We start from the raw sequence: 12,810 nt of genomic DNA on the forward strand, positions 1-12,810 counted from the left end.
AGAATGGTGGAGGTTACAGTGGAATAAAAAACAATATCAATGCCCCTTGGAAAAGTGGAGAAGGTTCCAATTATATAAAAAGACAATATCAATGCCCCTTGGAAGAGACGTGGAGGTCACAGTGGAATAAAAAGACAATATTAATGCCCCTTGGAAGAGTGGTGGAGGATGCAGTAAAATAAAAAGACAATATCAATGCCCCTTGGAAGAGTGGTGGAGGTTAGAGGTGAATAAAAAGACAATATCAATGCCCCTTGGAAGAGCTGTGGAGTTCACAGTGGTTTAACCAGAAAGTTTTAATGCACCGTGGAATAGACGTGGAGGTCACAGTAGCTTAACAAGGCGGTTTCAAAGCTTCTTGGAAGAGTGATGGAGGTTGCAGTGGATTAAAAAGACAATATCAATGCCCCTTGGAAGAGTGGTGGAGGTTATAGTGGAATAAAAAGACAATATCAATGCCCTGTGTAAGAAACTTGGAGGTCACAGTAGCTTAACAAGACCGTTTTAATGCCCCTTAGAAGAGTGATGGAGGTTGCAGTGGATTAAAAAGACAATATCAATGCCCTTTGGAAGAGTGGTGGAGGTCGCAGTGGAATAAAAATACAATATCGATGCCCCTTGGTAGAGTGGTGGAGGATACAGTGGAATTTACGGACAATATCAAAGCCCCATGAAAGAGATGTGAAGGTCACTGTAGCTTAACAAGACAGTTTTAATGCCCCTTGGAAGAATGGTAGAGGTCGCAGTGGAATAAAAAGACAATGTCAATGCCCCTTGGAAGAGTGGTGTAGGTTAGAGCGGAATAAAAAGACAATACCAATGCCCCTTGGAAGAGCTGTGAAGTTCAGAGTGGTTTAACCAGACGGTTTTAAAGGCCATTGGAAGTGACGTGGAGGACACAGTAGCTTAAAAAGACAATTTTAATGCCCCTTGGAAAAGTGGTGGAGGTCGCAGTGGAATAAAAAGAAAATATCAATGCCCCTTGGAAGAGTGGTGGAGGTGGCAGTAGAATAAAAAGACAATATCAATGCCCCTTGGAAGAATGATGGAGGTCGCAGTGGAATAAAAAGACAATGTCAATTCCCCTTGGAAGAGTGGTGGAGGTAAGAGTGGAATAAAAAGACAATACCAATGCCCCTTGGAAGAGCTGTGCAGTTCAGAGTGGTTTAACCAGATGGTTTTATTGCCCCTTGGAAGAGACGTGGAGGTCACAGTAGATTAAAAAGATGGTTTTAATGCCCCTTGGAAAAGTGGTGGAGGTCACAGTGGATTAAAAAGACAATATCAATGCCCCGTGGAAGACACGTGGAGGTCACAGTAGAATAACAAGACAGTTTTAATGCCCCTTGGAAGAGTGGTGGAGATCGCAGTGGAATAGAAAGACAATATCAATGCCCCTTGAAAAAGTGGTTGAGGTTACAGTGAAATAAAAAGACAATATCAATGCCTCTTGAAAGAGCTGTGGAGTTCAGAGTGATTTAACCATGCGGTTTTAATGCCTCTTGGAAGAGACGTGGAGGTTACAGAAGCTTATCAAGACTGTTATACAGCCCCTTGGAGGAGTGGTAGAGGTCGCTGTGGATTAAAAAGACAATATCAATGCCCCTTGGAACAGTGGTGGAGGTTACAGTTGAATAAAAAGCCAATATAAATGCCCCTTGGAAGAGTGGTGGTGGTTACAGTGGAATAAAAAGACAATATCAATGTCCCTTGGAAGAATGGTGGAGGTTACAGTGGAATAAAAAGACAATATCAATGTCCCTTGGAAGCGTGGTGAAGGATCCAATTAAATAAAAAGACAATATCAATGCCCCTTGGAAGAGACGTTGAAGTCACAGTGGAATAAAAAGACAATATTATTGCCCTTTGGAAGAGTGGTGGAGGACGCAGTAAAATAAAAAGACAATATCAATGCCCCTTGGAAGAGTGGTGGAGGTTAGAGGGGAATAAAAAGACAATATCAATGCCCCCTGGAAGAGCTGTGGAGTTCACAGTGGTTTAACCAGAAAGTTTTAATGCACCGTGGAATAGACGTGGAGGTCACAGTAGCTTAACAAGACGGTTTCAATGCTTCTTGGAAGAGTGATGGAGGTTGCAGTGGATTAAAAAGACAATATCAATGCCCCTTGGAAGAGTGGTGGAGGTTACAGTGGAATAAAAAGACAATATCAATGCCTTGTGTAAGAACCTTGGAGGTAACAGTAGCTTAACAAGATGGTTTTAATGCCCCTTAGAAGAGTGATGGAGGTCGCAGTGGATTAAAAAGACAATATCAATGCCCTTTGGAAGAGTGGTGGAGGTCGCAGTGGAATAAAAATACAATATCAATGCCCCTTGGTAGAGTGGTGGAGGTTACAGTGGAATTTAAGGACAATATCAAAACCCCGTGGAAGAGATGTGAAGGTCACTTTAGCTTAACAAGACAGTTTTAATGCCCCTTGGAAGAATGGTGGAGGTCACAGTGGAATAAAAAGACAATGTCAATGCCATTTGGAAGAGTGGTGGAGGTTAAAGTGGAATAAAAAGACAATACCAATGCCCTTTGGAAGAGCTGTGGAGTTCAGAGTGGTTTAACCAGACGGTTTTAATGGCCATTGGAAGTGACGTGGAGGACACAGTAGCTTAGAAAGACAATTTTAATGCCCCTTGGAAAAGTGGTGCAGATCGCAATGGAATAAAAAGACAATATCAATGCCCGTTGAAAGAGTGGTGGAAGTGGCAGTGGAATAAAAAGACAATATCAATGCCCCTTGGAAGAATGATGGAGGTCGCAGTGGAATAAAAAGACAATGTCATTGACCCTTGGAAGAGTGGTGGAGGTTGGAGTGGAATAAAAAGACAATACCAATGCCCCTTGGAAGAGCTGTGCAGTTCAGAGTGGTTTAACCAGATGGTTTTATTGCCCCTTGGAAGAGACATGGAGGTCACAGTAGATTAAAATGATGGTTTTAATGCCCCTTCGAAAAGTGGTGGAGGTCACAGTGGATTAAAAAGACAATATCAATGCCCCGTGGAAGACACGTGGAGGTCACAGTAGCTTAACAAGGCAGTTTTAATGCCTCTTGGAAGAGTGGTGGAGATCGCAGTGGAATAAAAAGACAATATCAATGCCCCTTGAAAAAGTGGTTGAGGTTACAGTGAAATAAAAAGACAATATCAATGCCTCTTGAAAGAGCTATGGAGTTCAGAGTGGTTTAACCAGACGGTTTTAATGCCCCTTGGAAGAGATGTGGAGGTCACAGTAGCTTAACAAGACTGTTTTAATGCCTCTTGGAAGAGTGGTGGAGGTCGCAGTGGATTAAAAAGACAATATCAATGCCCCTTAGAAGAGAGGTGGAAGTTGCAGTGGAATAAAAAGACAATATCAATACCCCTTGGAAGAGTGGTGGAGGATACAGTGGAATAAAAGGACAATATCAATGCAAAGTGGAACAGACATGGACGTTACAGTAGCTAAACAAGATGTTTTTAATGCACCTTGGGAGAGAGGTGGAAGTCATAGTGGAATAAAAAGTCAATATCAATACCCCTTGAAAGAGTGCTGTAGGTTACAGTGGAATAAAAAGACAATATCAATGCCTCCTGCAAGAGCTGTGGAGTTCAGAGTGGTTTAAATTGACGGTTTTAATGCACCTTGGAAGAGACGTGGAGGTCACAGTAGCTGAACAGTACGGTTTTAATGCCCCCTGGTAGAGTGGTGGAGGTCGCAGTGGATTAAAAAGACAATATCAATGCCCCTTGGAAGAGTGGTGGAGGTTACAGTGGAATAAAAAGACAATATCAATGCCCCGTGAAAGAGACGTGGAGGTCACAGTAGCTTAACAAGACGGTTTTAATGCCCCTTGGAAGAGAAGTGGAAGTTGCAGTGGAATAAAATCACAATATCAATGCCCCTTCGAAGAGTGCTGAAGGTTACATTGGAATAAAAAGACAATATCAATGCCCCTTGTAAGAGCTGTGGAGTTCAGAGTGGTTTAAATTGATGGTTTTAATGCCCCGTGGAATTGACGTGGAGGTCAAAGTAGCTTAACAACACGGTTTTAATGCCCCTTGGACGAGTGGTGGATGTTACATTGGAAATAAAAGACAATACCAATGCCCCGTGGAAGAGATGTGGAGGTCACAGTAGCTAAACAAGATGGTTTTAATGCCCCTTGGAGGACTGGTGAAGGTCGCAGTGGAATAAAAAGACAATATCAATGCCCTTTGGAAGAGTGGTGGAGGTTACAGTGGAATAAAAAGACAATAATAATGCCCCTTAGAAGAGCTGTGGATTTCAGAGTGGAATAACCAGACAGTTTTAACGCCCCTTGGAAGAGACGTTGTGGTTACAGTAACTTATCACAACGGTTTTATTGCCCCCTGGTAGAGTGGTGGAGGTTGCAGTGGATTAAACAGACAATATTAATGCCCCTTGGAAGAGTGGTGGAGGTCGCAGTGGAGTAAAAAAACAATATCAATGCCCCTTGGAAGATTGGTGGAGGTTACAGTTGAATAAAAAGACAATATCATTGCCCCTTCGCAGAAACGTGGAGGTCACAGTAGCATAACAAGGCAGTTTTAATGCCCCTTGGAGAGGAGTGGAGTTCGCAGTGGACTTTAAAGACAATATCAATGCCCCTTGGAAGAGTGGTGGAGGTCGCAGTGGATTAAAAAGACAATGTCAATGCCCCTTGGAAGAGTGGTGGAGGATAGAATGGAATAAAAAGACAATACAAATGCCCCTTGGAAGAGCTGTGAAGTTCACAGTGGTTTAACAAGATGGTTTTAATGCCCTTTGGAAGAGACTTCGACGTCACAGTAGCTTAACAAGACCGGTTTAATGCCGCTTGGAAGAGTGGTGGAGGTCGCAGTGGATTAAAAAGACAATATCAATGCGCCTTGGAGAGTGGTGGAGGTTACAGTGAAATAAAAAGACAATATCAATGCCTCTTGAAAGAGCTGTGGAGTTCAGAGTGGTTTAACCAGACAGTTTTAATGCCCCTTGAAAGAGATGTGGAGGTCACAGTAGCTTAACAAGACTGATTTAATGCCTCTTGGAAGAGTGGTGGAGGTCGCAGTGGATTAAAAAGACAATATCAATGCCCCTTAGAAGAGAGGTGGAAGTCGCAGTGGAATAAAAAGACAATATCAATACCCCTTGGAAGATTAGTGGAGGATACAGTGGAATAAAAAGACAATATCAATTCCCAGTGGAACAGACATGGACGTTACAGTAGCTAAACAAGTTGTTTTTAATGCACATTGGGAGAGTGGTGGAAGTCGTAGTGGAATAAAAAGACAATATTAATGCCCCTTGCAAGAGTGCTGTAGGTTACAGTGGAATAAAAATACAATATCAATGTCTCTTGCAAGAGCTGTGGAGTTCAGAGTGGTTTAAATTGACGGTTTTAATGCACCTTGGAAGAGACATGGAGGTCACAGTAGCTTGACAATATGGTTTTAATGCCCCTTGGAAAAGTGGTGGAGGTCGCAGTGGATTAAAAAGACAATATCAATGCCACTTGGAAGAGTGGTGGAGGTCCCAGTGGAATAAAAAGACAATATCAATGCCACTTGGAAGAGTGGTGGAGGTTACAGTGGAATAAAAAGACAATATCAATGCCCCGTTAAAGAGACGTGGAGGTCACAGTAGCTTATTAAGACGGTTTTAATGCCCCTTGGAAGAGAGGTGGAAGTTGCAGTGGAATAAAAAGACAATATCAATGCCCCTTGTAAGAGTGCTGGAGGTTACATTGGAATAAAAAGACAATATCAATGCCCCTAGCAAGAGCTGTGGAGTTCAGAGTGGTTTAAATTGACGGTTTTAATGCCCGGTGGAACTGACGTGGAGGTCAAAGTAGCTTAACAACACGGTTTTATTGCCCCTTGGACGAGTGGTGGATGTTACAGTGGAATTAAAAGACAATACCAATGCCCCGTGGAAGAGACGTGGAGGTCACATTAGCTTAACAATATGGTTTAAATGCCCCTTGGAGGACTGGTGAAGGTCGCAGTGGAGTAAAAAGACAATATCAATGCCCTTTGGAAGAGTTGTGGAGGTTACAGTGGAATAAAAATACAATAATAATGCCCCTTAGAAGAGCTGTGGAGTTCAGCGTGGAATAACCAGACGTTTTAACGCCCCTTGGAAGAGACGTGGAGGTCACAGTAACTTATCACGACGATTTTATTGCCCCCTGGTAGAGTGGTGGAGGTTGCAGTGAATTAAAAAGACAATATTAATGCCCCTTGGAAGAGTGGTGGGGGTTACAGTTGAATAAAAAGACAATATCAATGCCCCTTCTTAGACACGTGGAGGTCACAGTAGCTTAACAAGACGGTTTTAATGTCCCTTGGAGAGGGGTGGAGATCGCAGTGAACTAAAAAGACAATATCAATGCCCCTTGGAAGAGTGGTGGAGGTCATAGTGGATTAAAAAGTCAATGTCAATGCCCCTTGGAAGAGTGGTGGAGGTTAGAGTGGAATAAAAAGACAATACAAATGCCCCTTGGAAGAGCTGTGGAGATCAGAGTGGTTTAACCAGATGGTTTTAATGCCCCTTGGAAGAGACTTCGACGTCACAGTAGCTTAACAAGACCGTTTTAATGCCCCTTGGAAAAGTGGTGGAGGTCGCAGTGGATTAAAAAGACAATATCAATGCCCCTTGGAGAGTGGTGGAGGTCGCAGAGGAATAAAAAGACAAAATCAATGCCCCTTGGAAGAGGGTTGGAGGTTACAGTGGAATAAAAAGACAATATCAATGACCCCTCGGAAGAGTTGTGGGGTTCAGAGTGGTTTAACCAGACGGTTTTAATGCCCCTTGGAAGAGACGTGGAGGTCACAGTAGCTTAATAAGACAGTTTTAATGCCCCTTGGAAGAATGGTGGAGGTCGCAGTGGAATAAAAAGACAATGTCAATGCCCCTTGGAAGAGTGGTGGAGGTTAGAGTGGAATAAAAAGACAATACCAATGCCCCTTGGAACAGCTGTGGAGTTCAGAGTGGTTTAAACAGACGGTTTTAATGCCCCTTGGAAGAGTGGTGGAGGTCGCAGTGCATTAAAAAGACAATATCAATGCCCCTTGGAAGAGCAATGGCGTTCAGAGTAGTTAAACCAGACGGAAGTGACTAGGAGGTCAGAGTATCTTATCAGGAGTGTTCTAATGTCCCTTGGAAGAGTGGTGGAGTTCGCAGTGGATTAAAAATACAATATCAATGCCCCTTAGAAGTGTGGTGGAGGTCACAGTGGAATAAAAAGACAATATCAATTTCCCTTGGAAGAGATGTGGAGGTCGCAGTGGAATAAAAAGACAATATCAATGCCTCGTGGAAGAGACTTGAAGGCCACAGTAGCTTAACAAGATGGTTTTAATGCCCCTTGAAAGAAAGGTGGAGGTCGCAGTGGAATAAAAAGACAATATCAATGCCCCCTGGAAGAGTGGTGGAGGTTACAGTGGAATAAAAAGACAATATCAATGACCCTTGGAAGAGTGGTGGAGGTCGCAGTGGAATAAAAAGACAATATTAATGCCCCTTGGAAGAGTGGTGGAGGTCGCAGTAAAATAAAAAGACAATTTCAATGCCCCTTGGCAGAGTGGTGGAGGTTACAGTGGAATAAAAAGACGACATCAATGCCCCTTGGAAGAGCTGTGGAGTTCACAGTGGTTTAACCAGAAGGTTTTTAAGCACCGTGGAATTGACGTGGAGGTCACAGTAGCTAAACAAGACGGTTTTAATGCTTCTTGGAAGAGTGATGGAGGTCACAGTGGATTAAAAAGACAAAATCAATGCCCCTTGTAAGAGTGGTGGAGTTTACAGTGGAATAAAAAGACAGTATCAATGCCTCTTGCAAGAGCTGTGGAGTTCAGAGTGGTTTAAAATGACGGTTTTAATGCCCCTTGGAAGAGTAGTGCAGGTTACAGTCGAATAAAAAGACAATATCAATGCATCTTGCAAGAGATGTGGAGTTCAGAGTGGTTTAACCAGACGGTTTTAATGCCCCTTGGAAGAGACGTGGAGGTCACAGTAGCTTATCAAAACAGTTTTAATGCCCCTTGGAAGAGTGGTGGAGGTCACAGTGGATTAAAAAGATAATATCAATGCCCCATAGAAGAGTGGTGGAGGTCGCAGTGAAATGAAAAGACAATATCCATTCCACTAGGAAGAGATGTGGAGCTCGCAGTGGAATAAAAAGACAATATCAATGCCTCGTGGAAGAGACTTGGAGGTCACAGTAGCTTAACAAGATGGTTTTAATGCCCCTTGGAAGAGAGGTGGAGGTCGCAGTGGAATAAAAAGACAATATCAATGCCCCTTTGAAGAGTGGTGGAGGTTGCAGTGGATTAAAAATACAATATCAATGCCCTTTGGAAGAGTGGTGAAGTTCGCAGTGGAATGAAAAGACAATATCAATGCCCAGTGGAAGAGACGTGGAGGTCACTGTAGCTTCACAAGATGGTTTTAATGCCCCTTGGAAGAGAGTTGGAGGTCGGAGTTGATTAAAAAGACAATATCAATGCCCCTTGGAAGAGAGGTGGAGGTCGCAGTGGAATAAAAAGACAATATCAATGCCGCTTGGAAGAGTGGTGGATGTTACATTCGAATAAAAAGACAATATCAATGCCTATTGTAAGAGCTGTGGAGTTCAAAGTGTTTAACCAGACAGTTTTAATGACCCTTGGAAGTGACCAGGAGGTCACAGTAGCTTAACAAGACTGTTTTAATGCCCCTTGGAAGAGTGGTGGAGATCGTTGTGGATTTAAAAGACAATATCAATGCCCCGTAGAAGAGACTTGGAGGTCACAGTAGCTTAACAAGATGGTTTTAATGCCCCTTGGAAAAGAGGTGGAGGTCGCAGTGGAATAAAAAGACCATATCAATGCCCCTTGGAATAGTGGTGGAGGTTACAGTGGAATAAAAAGACAATATCAATATCCCTTGGAAGAGTGTTGGTAGTTACAGTGGAATAAAAAGACAATTTTAATGCACCTTGGAAGAGCTGTGGAGTTCACAGTGGTTTAACCAGAAGGTTTTAAGGCACGGTGGAATAGATGTGGAGGTCACAGTGGCTAAATATTACGGTTTTAATGCTTCTTGGAAGAGAGATGGAGGCCGCAGTGGATTACAAAGACAAAATCAATGCCCCTTGGAAGAGTGGTGGAGGTTACAGTGGAATAAAAAGACAATATCAATGCCTCTTGCAAGACCTGTGGAGTTCAGAGTGGTTTAAATTGATGGTTTTAATGCCCCTTGGAAAAGAAGTGGAGGTCACAGTAGCTTAACATGACGGTTTTAATGCCCCTTGGAAGAGTGGTGGAGGTCGCAGTGGATTAAAAAGACATTATCGATGCCCCTTGGAAAAATGGTGGAGGTCGCAGTGTAATAAAAAGAAAATATTAATGCCCCTTAGAAGAGTGGTGGAGGTTACAGTGGAAAAAAAAGACAATATCAATGTTCCTTGGAAGAGGGGTGAAGGTCGCAGTGAAATAAAAAGACAATATCAATGTCCCTTGGAAGAGTGGTGGAGGTCGCAGTGGATTAAAAAGACAGTATCAATGCCCCTTGGAAGAGTGGTGGAGGTCGCAGTGGAATAAAAAGACAATATCAATGCCCCGTGGAAGGGACGTGGAGGTCACAGTAGCTTAACAAGACGGTTTTAATGCCCCTTGGAAGAGTGGTGGAGATCTCAGTGGATTAAAAAGACTATCAAATCCAAGTGGAAGAGTGGTGGAGGTCGCAGTGGAAAAAAAAACAATGTCAATGCCCCTTGGTAGAGTGGTGGAGGTTACAGTTGAATAAATAGACAATATCAATGCCTCTTGGAAGAGCTGTGGAGTTCAGAGTGGTTTAAACATGCTGTTTTAATGCCCCTTGGAAGAGACGTGGAGGTCACAGAAGCTTAACAAGATGGTTTTAATGCCCCTTGGAAGAGTGGTGGAGGTCACAGTGCAATAAAAAGACAATATCAATGCCCCGTGGAATAGACATGGACGTTACAGTAGTTAAACAAGATGTTTTTAATGCACCTTGGGAGAGTGGTGGAAGCCGTAGTGGAATAAAAAGACAATATCAATTCCTCTTGCAAGAGCTGTGGAGTTCAGAGTGGTTTAAATTGACGGTTTTAATGCACTTTGGAAGAGACGTGGAGGTCACAGTAGCTTAACAATACGGTTTTTATACCCCTTGGAAGAGTGGTGGAGGTCACAGTGGATTAAAAAGACAATATCAATGCCACTTGGAAGACTGGTGAAGGTCCCAGTGGAATAAAAAGACAATATCAATGCCCCTTGGAAGAGTGGTGAAGGCTACAGTGGAATAAAAAGACAATATCAATGCCCCGTGAAAGAGACGTGGAGTTCACAGTAGCTTAACAAGACGGTTTTAAAGCCCTTTGGAAGAGAGGTGGAAGTTGCAGGGAATAAAAAGACAATATCAATGCCCATTGGAAGAGTGCTGGAGGTTACATTGGAATAAAAAGACAATATCAATGCCCCTTGCAAGAGCTGTGGAGTACAGAGTGGTTTTAATTAATGGTTTTAATGCCGCGTGCAATTGACGTGGAGGTCAAAGTAGCTTAACAACACTGTTTTAATGGCCCTTGGAAGAGTGTTAGAGGTCGCAGTGGAATAAAAAGACAATATCAATGCCCCTTGGAAGATCTGTGGAGTTCAGATTGGTTTAACCATGCGGTTTTAATGCCCCTTGGAAAAGACGTGGAGGTCACAGTAGCTTAACAAAACGGTTTTAATGCCACATGGTAGAGTGTTGGAGGTTGCAGTGGATTAAAAAAACAATATCAATGCCCCGAGGAAGAGTGGTGGAGGTCGCAGTGGAATAAAAAGACAATATCAATGCCCCGTATAAGAGACGTGGAGGTCACAGTAGCTTAACAAGATGGTTTTAATGCCCTTTGGAAGAGTGGTGGAGGTCGCAGTGGAATAAAAAGACAATATCAATGCCCTTTGGAAGAGTGGTGGAGGTCGCAGTAGAATAAAAATACAATATCAATGCCCCTTGGTAGAGTAGTGGAGGTTACAGTGGAATTTAAAGACAATATCAATGCCTGGTGGAAGAGACGTGGAGATAACTGTAGCTTAACAAGACAGTTTTAATGCCCCTTGGAAGAATAGTGGAGGTCGCAGTGAAATAAAAAGACAATATCAATGCCCCTTGGAAGAGTGGTGGAGGTTAGAGTGGAATAAAAAGACAATACCAATGAACCTTGGAAGAGCTGTGGAGTTCAGAGTGGTTTAACCAGACGATTTTCATGCCCATTGGAAGTGACGTGGAGGTCACAGTAGCTTAAAAAGACGTTTTTAATGCCCCTTGGAAAAGTGGTGGAGGTCACAGTGGATTAAAAAGACAATATCAATGCCCCTTGGAAGAGTGGTGGAGGTGGCAGTGAAATAAAAAGACAATATCAATGCCCCTTGGAAGAATGATGGAGGTCGCAGTGGAATAAAAAGGCAATGTCAATGCCCCTTGGAAGAGTGTTGGAGGTTATAGTGGAATAAAAAGGCAATACCAATGCCCCTTGGAAGAGCTGTGGAGTTCAGAGTAGTTTAACCATATGGTTTTATTGCCCCTTGGAAGCGACGTGGAGGTTAGAGTAGATTAACAAGACTGTTTTAATGCCCCTTGGAAAAGTGGTGGAGGTAACAGTGGATTAAAAAGACAATATCAATGCCCCATGGAAGACTCGTGGAGGTCACAGTAGCTTAACAAGACAGTTTTAATACCCCTTGGAAGAGTGGTGATGGTCGCAGTGGAATAAAAAGACAATATCAATGCCCCTTGAAAGAGTTGTGGAGGTTACAGTGAAATAAAAAGACAATATCAATGCCTCTTGAAAGAGCTATGGAGTTCAGAGTGGATTAACCAGATGGTTTAAATGCCCCATGGAAGAGATGTGGAGGTCACAGTAGCTTAACAAAACTGTTTTAATGCCTCTTGGAAGAGTGGTTGAGGTCGCAGTGGATTAAAAAGACAATATCAATGCACCTTAGAAGAGAGGTGGAAGGCGCAGTGGAATAAAAAGACAATATCAATACCCCTTGGAAGAGTGGTGGAGGATACAGCGGAATAAAAAGACAATATCAATGCCCCGTGGAATAGACATGGACGTTACAGTAGCTAAACAAGATGTTTTTAATGCACCTTGGGAGAGTGGTGGAAGTCGTATTGGAATAAAAAGACAATATCAATGCCCCTTGAAAGAGGGCTGTAGGTTACAGCGGAGAAAAAAGACAATATCAATGCCTCTTGCAAGAGCTGTGGAGTTCAGAGTGCTTTAAATTGACGGTTTTAATGCACCTTGGAAGAGACGTGGAGGTCACAGTAGCTTAACAATACGGTTTTAATGCCAATTGGAAGAGTGGTGGAGGTCGCAGTGGATTAAAAAGACAATATCAATGCCACTTGGAAGAGTGGTGATGGTCCCAGTGGAATAAAAAGACAATATCAATGCCCCTTGGAAGAGTGGTGGAGGTTACAGTGAAATAAAAAGACAATATCAATGCCCAGTGAAAGAGACATGGAGGTCACAGTAGCTTAACAAGACGGTTTTAATGCCCCTTGGAAGAGAGGTGGAAGTTGCAGTGGAATAAAAAGACAATAACAATGCACCTTGGAAGAGTGCTGGAGGTTACATTGGAATAAAAAGACAATATCAATGCCCCTTGGAAGAGCTGTGGAGTTCAGAGTGGTTTAAATTGACGGTTTTAATGCCCCTTGTAAGGGACATGAAGGTGACAGTTGCTTAACAAGACGGTTTTAATGCCCCTTGGAAGAGTGGTGGAGATCGCAGTGGATTAAAAAGACAATATGAATGC

Source organism: Phyllobates terribilis, unplaced genomic scaffold (assembly GCF_046119375.1).
Source record: "Phyllobates terribilis strain yellow unplaced genomic scaffold, ASM4611937v1 Scaffold_5__5_contigs__length_657084704, whole genome shotgun sequence".
NCBI lineage: Eukaryota > Metazoa > Chordata > Amphibia > Anura > Dendrobatidae > Phyllobates > Phyllobates terribilis.